The sequence below is a fragment of the Nycticebus coucang genome, chromosome 2, assembly GCF_027406575.1.
Source record: "Nycticebus coucang isolate mNycCou1 chromosome 2, mNycCou1.pri, whole genome shotgun sequence".
Lineage (NCBI taxonomy): Eukaryota > Metazoa > Chordata > Mammalia > Primates > Lorisidae > Nycticebus > Nycticebus coucang.
The window spans coordinates 172,935,718-172,950,385 of record NC_069781.1 but is presented as its reverse complement, the minus strand read 5'-3'; the positions used below and the strand labels follow the sequence as shown (position 1 = coordinate 172,950,385).

The following is a 14,668-nucleotide window of genomic DNA, read 5'->3' as shown; positions in this document are numbered from 1 at the left end:
TGTTGATTTCCTGTGTGTCTGTAAAGGGTTATCCTCTTTTAACCACCAGAAATCTTGGAAATTATGCTTACGAAATATTGCAAAAGGAGCTCTGATTGATGAGTCAGCATACCTGGGTTCTAGTCCCAATTCTGTCACTGGGTTCCGTACACACTCTCAGCCTCAATTTATCTGTCTCCATACAGGGGATGGTGCTACAGAGGATCAGGTGGGACAGTCAATGGATGTAAAAATTGTTCCGAATTATAGCCGGGCGTTGTGGCGGGCGCCTGTAGTCCCAGCTGCTCGGGAGGCTGAGGGAAGAGAATCGCGTAAGCCCAGGAGTTGGAGGTTGCTGTGAGCTGTGTGAGGCCACGGCACTCTACCAAGGGCCATAAAGTGAGACTCTGTCTCTACAAAAAAAAAAAAAAATTGTTCCAAATTGTACCTATACCTCATAAAAATAAGGTGGTGCTGTGATTTGTGACTTCTCTAAACCAGACACCGATTGGATTTTAGAAATTGATCTTGAATTTGTGTTAAAGAAGTAGTACCTCCTTGAATGCCTTCCTTTATAGCCGCTGCACATGTATTAAGCTTATTTTGAGCTAAATGGAATTAAAAAATTGATTTCATCAACAGTCCAAGTGGTAGCATAGAAATATAGCCAGCCCTGTGGGGGAGGAGTCTAGATTGGTGCCAGGTCCTTTGTGGGAGACACAGCGTTTGCGTCATCACTTCTTCTGTGGCTCTCTCAGCCCTTCGTCCCTCTCCCCAATTCTGCCCAATATGCTGGCCCCTTGGGCACCAGTGCACTTGGTTGCCCTGGTTCATTCTTCCCCTGACAGTCCCAGGCCTCATCATCTTGCTTCTGTCAGGTCTCCAGGAAGTCAAGGTCAGCCCGAGAAAAATGATTTTTCTTCTCTGGAGGGTGAACATTTATAGCATCTACTTCCCAAATCTGGTAACATAGGGAAAATGCCATTTTAACTGAAGCTGATGGGGAACTAATGGTACTAGAATCTTAGTCCTGGAAAAGATGTGTCCTTAGTGGCTGTTCACCCTTCCATAGTAAACTTGCCACTCACAAAGCCTCACTTTGTCTCTTAGAATGAGCCTTTGACTCTGCACCTTGGTCTGCCAGGAAACAAAACAGGAAAGGAGAGAATAGTGAGGGCCTGCAGCAGTTCTCCACGAAGGTCTCTGAGAAGGTACAGAGGAAAAGAACCACTTCTTTTTTTTTTTTTTTGGCCGGGGCTGGGTTTGAACCCGCCACCTCCAGCTTATGGGGCTGGCGCCCTACTCCTTTGAGCCACAGGCGCTGCCCAGAACCACTTCTTATAATAAGACAAGCTGGTAGGCAGAGTCCAGAACTGCCCTGACCATATTTTACCAAATGAATCTGTTTGTGACCAGAACATATGATGGCAAGTCTATGATGCCTCAACAGTGTTTATGACCGTGAAAATCATCTCCAAGCAGAAGAAAATCAAATAGATTGGTTTGCCCACTCGTTTGGTTCAGGAATGATGGAATCTAGAGTTGGAGAAAAAGAGAAGATGTGAAGGAATAAAAGGGAAACAGTTTGAACTTCAAGGACTAGCTCTCCAGCTGATGGCCTTCAAGAGACTGGTGCAGAGAAACCATGAAGCAGAGGAGCAGGCCAGCCGGCCACCCCTGCCCAAGCCAATCATCCACCTGTCCATCACTGTCAACACCACTGACTGCAGCATTTCCAATAACAATTTGGAGTGTTTAATTAATTTTGACAACATGTTTGCAATCCAAAGACATTGAGGCGCTAAAGTAGATAGATATACTTGGGGGCTGAAGTCTGGGAGCTGCTCCCCTAGACCTTAAAATGGCAAGAAGTTTGGACCAAAAGCTCTGGCACCAGTGACACAGAAAGGGCTCGGGGATCGATTGGCAGTGTGCTTATCCTCACAATGGCAGGTTCCACATCCAAGAGCACAAGGCTTCTGCCAGTGACCTGATCCATGGTGCAGATGGGATTCTGGCCATAAGCTCCAAGGTGGCTCAGTACAGCGGCTCCAGGGTGGACACGCCAGTGTGCTATATAGGGGAGGACAGTGACCACCACTTCAGTGAAAATGACAAGAAGACAGATGTCCTTGGGTTGTAGACTCCTTCTCCCTCCTCAAATTCAGCTTCAGGAGAAAAATTGTTTAAGGAATTTTTTTTTTTTTTTTTTTTGAGACAGAGCCTCAAGCTGTCACCCTGGGTAGAGTGCTGTGGCATCACAGCTCACAGTAACCTCCAACTCCTGGGCTTAAGTGATTCTCTTGCCTCAGCCTCCCAAGTAACTGGAACTACAAGCGCCCACCACAATGCCCGGCTATTTTTTGGTTGTAGTTTGGTAGGCCCAGACTAGATTCAAACCCACCAGCTTTGGTGTATGTGGCTGGTGTCTTAGCTGCTTGACCTATAGGTGCCGAGCCTAAAAGAGGAACTTTTAAAAAAGGGGATCTTTTTCTTTTTGGCCTACTCCCAAGAAGATATTCATAAACGATTGAATTTAGATATGTATCTCTGAGTAGCAAGGGTTGTTTCCCATAGGATTTTAAGGCTTCTTGTGGACGTGTGTTTTAAAACCACTATGCTAATGCAGAACCTTTATTTACTTTTTAGGATTTTGTGTTTTCATTTTCCTTTTTGTTCTTCTAAATTGAGTGCACACTTTTGCCCTTTAACAATTTTTGCTGAGTTTGCTAAAGAAATTGTACTTTGGGCGGCACCCGTGGCTCAAAGGAGTAGGGCGTGGGCCCCATAAGCCGGAGGTGGAAGGTTCAAACCCAACCCCGGCCAGAAACTGCAAAAAAAAAAGAAAAAGAAAAAGAAAGAAATTGTACTTTATCCACATCACATGGTGGACAATGGGGGAAAAAAGAAAGCTCAGATTGTCCCGAATATTTTCTTTTTTTGGCCAGGGCTGGGTTTGAACCTGTCACCTCTGGCGTATGGGGCTGGCACCTTACTCCTTTGAGCCACAGGCGCCGCCCTGTACTGAATATTTTCTGTAAAAATTTCTTTTAAATTCTACCTTTATTGGCCAGGCACAGTGGCTTATGCCTGTAATTCTAGCACTCTGGGAGGCCGAGGCAGGTGGATTGCTTGAGCTCAGGAGTTCAAGACCAGCCTGAGCAATGTGAAATCCCATCACCACTAAACATAAAGAAACTAGCCGGGTGTTGTGGTGGGCACTTACAGTCTCAGCTACTCGGGAGGCTGAGGCAAAGGAATCACTTGAGCTCAAGAGTTTGAGGTTGCTGTGAGCTATGACACCATGGTCCTCTGGCCTGGGGCAACAGAGTGAGTGAGACTCTATCTCAAAAAATTAAAAAAAAAATTTTTTTTTGCAGTTTTTGGCCGGGGCTGGGTTTGAACCCACCACCTCTGTCACATGGGGCTGGCGCCCTACCTCTTTGAGCCACAGGCCCCGCCTAAAAAAAATTTTTTTTAATTAAATTTTACCTTCATCTTTCTCTAGTTTTAGCCTGCTTGATTTTCCTTTACGGTACCTAGCATTATTTGATATTGTTGCTTGTTTATTTGTTAATTAATTCATTTTTTACCTTCTCTGTGGTGAATATGAGTTCCATTAGGGGAGGGATTTTGTCTAGTTTAGTTACCTTTGTCTTCTTAGCACCTGGAATAATGTCTGGCACATAGTAGGGGCTCAAAAAGTACTTGACAGATTAATGAGCCAATTAGCAAGTTGACATTATTTACAATACTCTGCCAGATCTCTCTTCTCTGTGAACTTGAAGTGGAAGTGTGCATACAAGCAAATATACAGACTTACGTCTTCAATGTTGCCTTTTACAAGATTTCTCCTACCCGACATCTTCGAATTATTTTTAAATTGAATTATTTTTTAAAGTCTGGACACTTTAGTCCTGGAAAGAAGACAAGATTTGAAGTCAAAGCCCTCACTAACTGTACTTCTGATAAATAGCCTAACCTCCCTGCACCTCGAATTTCTCATTTATGCAGTGGGGATAGCACTTGTTATGCCTACATTCATTGTATATATGAAATGAAATGAGTTTCTCTCTCCCACACTGTGCTATGCTCTGGATTTTTCTGGAAGTTCTCTCTGGGCCAATATCTGCTCAAAGGGCAGTAGTTGAGAAATTTGATCTTGGCTTCCTGTCTAACTCCAAAGATCCAGAATACATGGATCAATTACAGAGAAGTAACTAAACATTGTTTTCCAAGTCTTCCCAGATACCACCTGAAGAAAATTCACAGGAAGACAAAGCAGCCTCTCTTACATCCTAATCATAATTTCCAGAACATAATTGCCGGAGAAACTTGATCATCAGCCTTGGTAGCAGATATCGCTGCCCTCCACTTGGGAAGCTGATGCAACAGGACACAGAGAGAATAGTGTCCCACACAGGAAGGAGGGGTAGGTTTCTCTAAAACAAGGCCTAGGATAAGGACATTATTGTCTAGGGGGAAAGAAATGATTGAAAGGTTCTGAAAACTGAGATGTCTTCATCCCCAGTGATCTTGTTAGCCTGAAATAGAACAAAAGAATCTCTTCCTCCCATAATGGTAAGGGTGGAAACCAGAATGAATCAGTGAGTGGGGGATGCGGATGGGAATACCGCTGCAATCCTATGCAAACCTACAGGGAAAAGGATCAGTGGTAGGACAAGATCCAAGGCTGTGTGGCGGAGACACGTCAGCAGTGATCAGCTTTCAGTGGCCGTCCTTTCCTGCTGGTCACTGTATACACCTACACATGCTGTGTACTTATTCTGCCTAAGCTGTAATTTGTCACTTTCCCTCCTGCAATCTCTGTCTGGTTTCCTTACTTTCATGTTCATAATTTATCAAATATCTGTGGTTTTACTGCTTTCCTGTTTGTGCTTAGCTTCCTTTTTCCTTGGGCTTTCAAGTCCTGACATGAATGACGGATGAGGTCTGACCTCAAGATTCTGAAGCAAAGACACTGGGATTGAAGAATGTATAAATAGAGCCTGGTGATTTTCTGCTGAGTGTGTTTGGGAGATGCCTGATGTTTAGAATTAGATTATTTTCCTATTTTAAAACGTTGCCTTGTAAAGGAGCGAAAGACCATTGTGATGTGGTATTTAAATTTTCCATACAAATCCAGGCATGTTTATAACAAAGAGAAAAAAGAAAACACTATTACAAAATAAATCAGATCAAATGAGGCCATTGAAAGAGACAAATGTTACCCAGAAGTTTGTTGTTACTGTTGCCACGTGAAGTTCACATCCATTTCGAGCAGTGATTATTTGAGAGGAGCAAGTGTGAAGTTCAGGGGCTGTGCACACTGTGTCTCCTTCCCCAGTATTGACGCCCTTACATTTGTTTATGTTTCTTTCTCTTTGTGAGGGACTTAATGTCTGTGTATGGCAGGACAGTGGATCATTGTGTAGGTACAGAAGAAATGTGGATTCTTTTTCGTTTTTTTCCTCAAGCTATTGCCCTGGGTAGAGTGCCGTGACATCACAGCTCACAGCAACCTCAAACCGTTGGACTCAAGCGATTCTCTTGCCTCAGCCTCCCAAGTAGCTGGAACTACAGGCGCCTGCCACATCGCCCAGCTATTTTGGGGTTGTAGTTGCCATTGTTGTTTTAGCAGGCCTGAGGCCCGGTTTGAACCTGCCAGCCTGGGTGTATGTGGCCGGCGCCCTACCCACTGAGCAACGGGCACCACCCAGAGATGTGGATTCTTCCCAGATCTATAGGGACCAGGACTGCTGGTTTTCTTTGGGTTTCCTAGACTAGAGAAGAAGACAGGAAGCAGGACGGGAAAACGGACATGCTGCACTTTAAACTGGAGCTTCTCCTGCAGTCCTCGGAGCATGTTCTTGGCGTGCAGCTCCTCCTGGCCTTCTCCTACCATTTACACATGAGTCAGTCCCTGAGAGAGGCTGTCCTCCCCCTTTTGTATTTTATTTTACTTTGATTTTCTTTTTCTTTCTTTTTTTTTTTTTTTTGTAGAGACAGAGTCTCACTTTATGGCCCTCGGTAGAGTGCCGTGGCCTCACACAGCTCACAGCAACCTCCAACTCCTGGGCTTAAGCGATTCTCTTGCCTCAGCCTCCCGAGCAGCTGGGACTACAGGCGCCCGCCACAACACCCGGCTATTTTTTGGTTGCAGTTTGGCCAGGGCCGGGTTTGAACCCATCACCCTCGGTACATGGGGCCGGCGCCTTACTGACTGAGCCACAGGCGCCGCCCTGATTTTATTTTTCAAGACAGAGTCTCACTTTGTTGCCCTCAGTACAGTGCCGTGACATCATAGCTCACTCTTAGGCTAAAGTGATTCTCTTGTCTCAGCCTCCCAAGTCGCTGGGACTATAGGTGCCTGCCACAATGCCTGGCTATTTTTAGAGATGGGTCTCACTCTTGCTCACGCTGGTCTTGAACTCCTGAGTTCAAGCTATCCATCTGCCTGCCACCTCCCAGAGTGCTAGGATTACAGGTGTGAGCCATGGAGACTGTCACCCTTTTGTCTTTTAATAGAATAGAACCAGGTGCAGTGGCTCATAACTGTAATCCTAGCACTCTGGGGGGCCAAGGCAGGTGGATTGCCTGAGCTCACAGGCTGGTTCGAGACCAGCCTGAGCCAGAGCAAAACCCATCTCTAAAAATAGCCAGGCATTGTTGCAGGCACCTGTAGTCCCAGCTACTAGGGAGACTGAGGTAAGAGGATTGCTTGAGCCCAAGAGTTTGAGGTTGCTGTGAGCTATGAGGCCATGGCACTGTACCAGAGGCGATAAAGTGAGACTGTGTCTCAAAAAAAAGAATAGAACCCTCCTTCTGATTGCTAGGAAGACCCACATTGTTGTGACTCTTTCCTGGGGTGTAGTTTGGGATTTAACTTAGGCCCATTGAATGTTTTCCACTGGGGTCATATTAATTTACATGGGCTGTCAAAGCTCAGAGGGTTCCAGGCAGCGACCTTCCTGCCTGGCTCAACCAACACGTGTGGGCCCATCAGGCTTCAGGCAGGACAAGTGAGTCTCAGAACCCACAGCCCTTCAGGTTTGTGGGCAGTTGGAATTGTCTCTCCTCCTACTGATTTCAGAGAATGTCGACGTTTGTGATGCAGAGCATGGCGCTTCTCCAGTGCTCCTTCCCTGTCCCCGGGCCCCAGATGTCTGTGCACGGAGACCCGAGGCTGCAGCAGAGGCAACCGCTCAACTATGGTGGCCTAGACGTCCGCTACAACGTAAGGATGCTGCTTGTGGTCCAGCTTCTTGGTCTCTGTGTGTCACCGTTTATCGAGTTCTTGGAAGAGGAGGAGTGAAAGGTGGAAAAGGCATTTCTCTGTGGGTGGCTCTGTGGGGGCCAGCTGAGGAATTTTTGCAATGAATTTCTTCAAAGTACGGAGGAGAGTCCCCTGTATTTGCACCTAGAATGAGAGAGAAAATAGTCTGTTAAAGAACTAAATTGTCATTCTTTCTTGCTTTTAGATTCTCTCTTTCTCTCTCCCTCCCCTTTCTTCTATACTCACAAGATTATTCCAAGTGATCATGTAAAATGTTGACGTAAAATGTTTTAACAATAATGCTAGTTATACTTTATAAAATGGGTAACAGACGTGAGCCCTGAGCGAAGAGGTTTATGTTTCTCATTTCACCATCACAGCAATCTCAGATGTGCCTGCGCTTGTCCATTCCCAGCACTCCGTCCCCTTGTCCTACCACTGTCCCCCGCCTCCATTCCAGCCAACCGTCCTTCTTGCTGTTTCTCCAGCCCAGGAAGCAGCTCCCGCCTCAGGGCTTTTGCATGTGCTGTTCTCACTGCCAGGGATCCACGTAGCTTATGAGACCACGCCATTCAGGTCCCTGTTCCCGTGTCCCTGAGCCCAGTCCTCCCCTGACCCTCCTTTCTAAAAAGTCTTCCCCTCCCTCCACTCTCTTATCCAGACCGACTTTTCCTACTGCCACTTGAACTTGACATACTAAAGGTTTTTTCTTTCTTTTTTTTTTTGTCTGTCTACTCTCATGTGTATCGTCACCCAGTGCCTAAAATGGTACCTGGCACATGGTAAGCTCTCAGAGATAGTTTTTGAAAGACTGAACTCTCATGTTGCACAAGAAGAAACTGAGGCTTACAGGGATTAATTAACATTCCCTAAGGCCCCAAACTTCAAAGTAACAGAGCCAGCAACTGTCTCTCTGAGCCCAGAATGTATGCTTCTAGTCACTTATATCAAACCTTGATGGTATCACAAGAAAGACCATATAAGTTGGCCTGAGCTACCTTTTTTTTTTTTTTTTTTTTGAGATAGAGTCTCACTCTGTTGCCCTGGGTAGAGTGCTGTGGCATCATCATAGCTCACAGCAACCTCAAATTGTTGGACTCAAGTGATCCTTTTGCCTCAGCCTCCCTGGCATAGGCACCCACCACAACACCAGCCTACTTTTCTATTTTTAGTAGAGAATGGGTCTTGCTCTTGCTCAAGCTGGTCTCGAACTCCTGAGTTCAAGCAATCCACCCGCCTTGCCCTCCCAGAGTGCTAGGATTACAGGCATGAGGCACCATGCCTGGCGGGGCTGAGCTACGTTTAAAAGTGAAGGAGAGATGTTATGTTATTACAGCCATAAACCAGGACTGTTACATATAAACTTTAACTATCATAAACGTACAATCCATGTAAGTTATAAAGTGAAGGGGGCCATAAAAGTAAACTCAATGTTCCACTCTTTTATTGTATGCACACAGAAAATATATAAACTCATCCCTGGTACCTTTTATTTGAACATTTCTATATTAGATTAATAGAAATATTGCATTACAGAGCAAGAAATTATTTTTAAGGGATTATATGCTTACTGTTTGTATCTTATCTTTTTCTGTTTCTACATTTAAAAGAGATAAAGTAGAGATCATTTAGAGAAGATTAATAAAATGACAAAGCAGTTGGAAACAGTCTTATGAAAAATTAAAAGAAACACGGTGTTGTGTAAATTATAGAAAATATTTTTCACACTAGAGTAGAAAGGGGTGTTTTATAAATAGGTTTAAAAAGTGGTAAAGGTGGATATTAGCCCCTTATTTCCATCCCCACAGAAGGAAAGCCTGAGAATAAATGGACTCATATTGTCACAGGAGAGTTTATTCATCCTTGAAGAGAAGTTCACCACTAATGGATTAGGCTACCAAGTTCAAGAGGGTGGCCTGTGGCACCAGCCTGGGTAGGTGGGAGGGTAGAAAAAGAAGAGAGGAGAAGCCCCTCTGGTGCTCAACCACATCCTTCTGCCATTTGTGAGGTGCCTGTGATCAATGGGACCAGCCCTTTCGCCTGTGACGATGACCTCACCCACACTGTTGCTGCCTACTAGGAAAGGAACAGTGGGGGACAGTCAGCCACTGGAAAAAAAATCCCCAAGGATTTTTCAGGTTCGTGGGGGCAACAGGGACAAAACAAACCGAAACTTTGTCATCATCAAAATGTCAGAACTTGTAAATGCTCAGTGATGAGAGAAGACAGACTGCCGAGGAGCTGTCCTTTCTGTCCTAGTCTTTAGACCTGCAACACCCACTGCCCCTACTTCCCACCACTCCTATGAGCCATCAGGTTGGTGATGACTAATTCCTATATTTATTACACCCTTTCCTTGAAGCCTTTCTTTTTTTTTTTAAATATAAGACTAATTGAGTTTTCTTCCCAGAAAGAAATAGAGAATGTGAGTGACTCACTCCCACGTAGGAAAACAAGAGCCCAAGTTTCCTCCTGGAAGGCAGAGCAGAGTGTGTTCCCTCTTTACAGAGAGAGGCTCTCAGGCTGTCGCATGCTCTTGACTCAGCACATTTGTTTTTCTCTGAAGACATCTAAAGTGTTACTGGCCACTTTGGGAGATCAAGGTGAATAGATTGTTTAAGCTCAGGAGTTGGAGACCGGCCTGAGCAAGAGAGAGACCCCCATCTGTACTTAAAATAAAAAAACTAGATAACTGTCGTGGTGGGTGCCTGTAGTCCCAGCTATTCAGGAGGCTGAGATAAGAGGATCACTTGAGCCCAGGATTTTGCTGTGAGCTTTGACACCACGGAATTCTGCCCAAGGTGACAGAGGGAGACTCTGGCTCAAAAAAAAAAAAAAAAAAAAAAAAGTGTTCCTGGCAACCAGACATCGTGGATAGTATACACAGACATTTTAGAAAGGAAAGGACTGCAATTCCATTGTTGCTTGCTGATTTTATATAATATACTAGCAGCATTATTACAAAAATAGAGGAAACTTTAAAAGAAAACTGAAAATGCTAACCAAAAAGTGAACATTTTCTTCCTTATTCCTTTCTCCTTTCATCCTTACATGGATTTTTGAATATAGCTATTATCATAGTACAGAATCAATTTGGGATCCAATTTATTTATTTATTTTTTTGAGAAAGGGTCCTGCTATGTTGCCCAGACTAGAGTGCAGTGGTGTCATCAGAACTCACTGCGAACTTAAACTCCTGGGCTCAGAGTGATGCCTGTGGCTCAAGGAGTAGGGCGCTGGTCCCATATGCCAGAGGTGGCGGGTTCAAACCCAGCCCTGGCCAAAAAAAAAAAAAAGAAACTCCTGGGCTCAAACAGTCCTCCCCCTTAGCCTCCCCAGTAGCTGGCACTATAGGAGTGTGCCACCAGGCCCAGTAGTTATTTTTTATAGAGACAGCATCTCACTCTGTTGCCCAGGCTGGTCTCCAACTCCTGACAGTCCTCCCACCTTAGATTCCCAAAGTGCTGGCATTCCAGGTACGGGTCACCACATCCACCTTGGATTATTTTCATATTTCACCATAAGTATTTTGATAAATACTTTAACACATAACAATTTTGCACATGCCAATTTCTCTGTACTTTTGAATGACTTCTTTCTGTTCTGCAGGAATAAACAGATATTTTTACCCAACAGCATTTTTAAGTAAAGGACCATCTTCATCCTGGATTGATGGTTAATGACTGTATTACAGTTACAACCATGCTGAACGATCTCAACGCCACCTGACCAGTGAGCAGGGCCTCCGTGAAGCTCTAGTCCTGATGAACGCTGTCATTCAATGTCCCGTGGAAGTCATTTATCTACGTTCTGTCAGAGACACAGTGGGAGCTCAGTTTCCAAAGAGAAAAGAAGAATTCTTCAGGTGTCCCAAGTAGGAACAGATATGGGAAGCCTTAGATTGGATTTTGCTACAATGTTGTATCACCACACAAATGACTGTATCTGTCTGCTGTTTATACAGGAAAAAACTTCATTTCCTGTTCAAACGTCTTGGCAATTCTTCTAGGTCAGAATCATCCATATTTATTGTCTTAATAATCTGTTATTGTCCTCTTTTTCCTTAAGGGCAATATTTGAAACATTCTTGCCATTTCCTGCCTGACCTAAACCTTGGTTTTCTTTGACTTACGACATGTCATCTGTGACTCAACTGTACTTATAAACCAGGATTCGGGGGCATAAAGTTTGCCTGCATCCTGAGTAAGTATGGCAGTACCCTGCTCATCTTCCTCTGGATGTTTGAAAGAATCAAAATATTTGTGTTTCAAAATCAGGTGGTGACCACAATCCCTGCAACAGCAGTGCCTCAAGGAGAAGCGTCTAAGGGGCATGTATCCTAAGAAGAGCATTCTGGAGACTTAGCAGGACCAAGGCTACCTCGCTGTGGTCTTCTGAGAACTGTCATCTTGTGGGATGTCTGCAGGAGCCCAGTAGACACCTGTGCACTTCAGTGTTTTTCCCTTAGAGACAAAATAATTCTTTACAGTTTTGCTCAACACAAATCCGGTATCTTCTAAGCACCTCCAAAGCCATAGGTAAGTCATTTGTAGAAAAGCCTGAGAGTTCTGGGAAGTGTTGTTTACTTTTTTTGTTTGTTTTGCCTTAGCGTTGAATTTCAGGAGAACATTACAGTTAGTTTAGACGTCTTGGAACGAGTCCCATCTCTGTCCAGCAGAGACTTTTCCCCCTTGAACTGAGAAGCACACTGTGCATTTCTTCACCCTGCTGTGAACCACGGTTTGCTCTTTTCAGGGCTCTGTGACAAATAGTAACATCACTAGCACTTGCCACTCCTGGGCATCTCCATGTCCCTCTCAGAGCTTTGATTTCCAGAGCTGAGGCCTTTCACTGCAGAGGTAGAAGGGGAGGCACAAGGGCCACTTGGCTCCTGTGTGAGGGTGAGCGCCTGAAGGACACGGGGACCATCCACCTGCCCTGGCTCTAAACGACAGTCCTCTGTCATCAGCTCGGCTGCACAGCCCTTTCTCCCTGCCCCACTGTGGCTGGCTCCTTGTCCTGCCTCTTGGCCTCTGTCTGTGCCCCTGGAATGGCAGGCTGAAGTTGGAAGGGCTATTTCAGTGGCAACCTCCTCAGCAAGGCTGGGGGATACAGGATTATACCATCAGGTTCTCTCTGACACCCAGCAGCCTGGACATATGCCACTGTTCTGCCATTACAGCCATCCCCCTTCCTGTGAAGGACAGGGTGACCAACGGTTGTTGGTATTGGCTCCCAGTGCCTGACAACCCCCAGTTTATTTGGAGGGCTGGGGGGAAGGCCAGAGACTTGGATTTCCCTTGACTAAGCATCAGGGTGCCCACCAGAGTGGGCAGATTTGGGAAGGACACAAGAAGCAGTGAGGGAGTAGAGAGGATGGCAGCCCGGGCAGTCGGGCCCAGCCTGGCCACGAGCTGAATGACCAGCAGTCCAGCCGGGTAACCCTCGTGGCCAAGCAAGACCGAGTGTTCCTCCCCATTCTCCTGAGGACACGTGCAGTCTCCCCAGGGACAGATGGACCTGCTTTATGATCCCAGGCATGTGGTTGATTCTGGAAGGACGTATTCACTGTGGTCTATGCCTCATGCCCATCCACACACACACCTCTCAGTGTGTGCCTCAGTTTACTTGGAGATCAGTTCTTATCTCCAAAGCACCTTTCCTTTCAGACTGACCAAAATTAGAGTTTGGGAAGCAAAGCTACTTTGAAGTATTCAGATAGAAAATTTCTCTATCATTGACACCTCACACATGCTTTAGAACTGTTCATATGCTTAACTTTTCTCCTTGAGATTTAAATGGAAAAAGGCTTCTAGTTTAAATCCCCAAAAGGTAATAAGATACGGAAAGATGGCTAAAGATATGTATAAACATGGCTTTGCATTTTACAAAATTATTTTAATGCAATATGTGTGTAAAGGGTCCATGTTGTTTTATGAATTTCTAATTAAAATATTCAGAAGAGAAAGTTGCATGTTGCTTTTTAGAGTGGAAAGATTTAGAAGGGGGAAGAATGGGGCGGGCTGAGGCTGCGTACACTTCTCCGAGTTACTCACCAGCCACCTTGCTTTGCCAAGGTTCTGCCCAAAACCTTGGAGCTTTTGTTAGCTCTTTGGCAAACATCCCCTGGTCCAACACCAAGTAAATGAGTTTTCAGTGGAAGCTACATGCCATGTGGAAGATAGAAGCTGGAAAATTACAAGCGTGTCTGGTGCATATCAAATTATTTACAGACCAGGTGTTGGTAGTTTCTGGACCTGAATCAAACAGCATACTTACAATATGAAAAATGGTAAGAAATATACGGGATGTTATCAACTAAGTTAAGTGTTTGAGATATTTACTTACTATTTTGGGAAGGGAAGATTTCTAGTTTTACCAAATGATTAGTCCAGTTTCTGCTTAAATCGGGTGGTGCCCCTATGCCCCCCCTTATGTAGATCCCATTGTATATGATCCATAAAGTAATTGTTCTTTTTTTCCTCTTTCTTTAATAGTCTCACCCTCACCACCACCACCCCACCTATCCCCACCTTCCTCTCTGCTTTATAAAAGACATTTGTAATTTTCTGACCAGGTAAACTTGGAAAACCCAAGTCCATTACGTAAAACTAAAGACAATAAACAATAGTCTGTGAATCCATTACCCAGAAGCTATCATGGCTGTCCTTCTGGCACTTATCGTTCTAATCTTTTGTGCACTTTCTAATTCTTTTAGTATCATGAATGACACTTCTATGACCCTTGTGTATAAATCTGTGTTGTTGATTTATTTTCTTAAGATAGAGCCTAGAAAGGAGTTGTCAGTTCACAAAGCTGATGACTGTTGTTGAAGATGTTAAGTCATCTTGCCAAACCACATGCAAGAAAGACTGGCTAATTTCTACACCAGCAGCAGCAACTTCTTGTTCCAGATCCCCATGGATTACCAGAGATCAGAATATCCATTTAGGGGGAGGGAGTTTGGGGCTTTTTTTGTTGTTTGGGTTTTGTTGTTGTTCGTTTTAGGCAGTCTCACTCTGTTGCCCTGGGTAGAGTACCATGGCATCATTGCTCACAGCAACCTCAAACTCTTGGGCTTGAGCAATCCTCTTGTCTCAGCCTCCCAAGTAGTTGGGAATACAGGTGCCCACCACCATGCCTGGTTAGTTTCTCTATTTTTAGTAGAGATGGGATTCTGTCCTTTCTGGTCTCAAACTCCTGAGCTCAAGGGATCCTCCTACCTTGGCCTCCCAGAGTGCTAGGTTTACAGGCATAAGTCACCATGCATAGCCAGAATGCTCTATCCTTTTCAGATACCTGGGCCCTGCCCTGTTAACTGTAAAGGGAAAACACCTGGGTTTCTTTGGTTGTTGTTTGTTCGTTTTTTGAGACAGAGTCTCACTATGTCGCCCTCGACAGCTCACAGCAAAC

At 44.8% G+C, this 14,668-nt stretch overlaps 1 pseudogene across 1 annotated transcript in view; it reads left to right on the top strand.

Moving 5' to 3' along the window:
• LOC128597629 (transmembrane protein 231-like) overlaps positions 1-11,598 on the top strand; it is a 56,904-nt pseudogene extending 45,306 nt beyond the window's left edge. Inside the window, exons 3-7 of the transcript XR_008383303.1 lie at positions 5,762-5,898; positions 7,075-7,216; positions 9,264-9,345; positions 10,950-11,052; positions 11,410-11,598. The product of XR_008383303.1 is annotated as a transmembrane protein 231-like (transcript). The remainder of the gene's footprint in view (positions 1-5,761; positions 5,899-7,074; positions 7,217-9,263; positions 9,346-10,949; positions 11,053-11,409) is intronic.
• Positions 11,599-14,668: the final 3,070 nt, after the last annotated feature.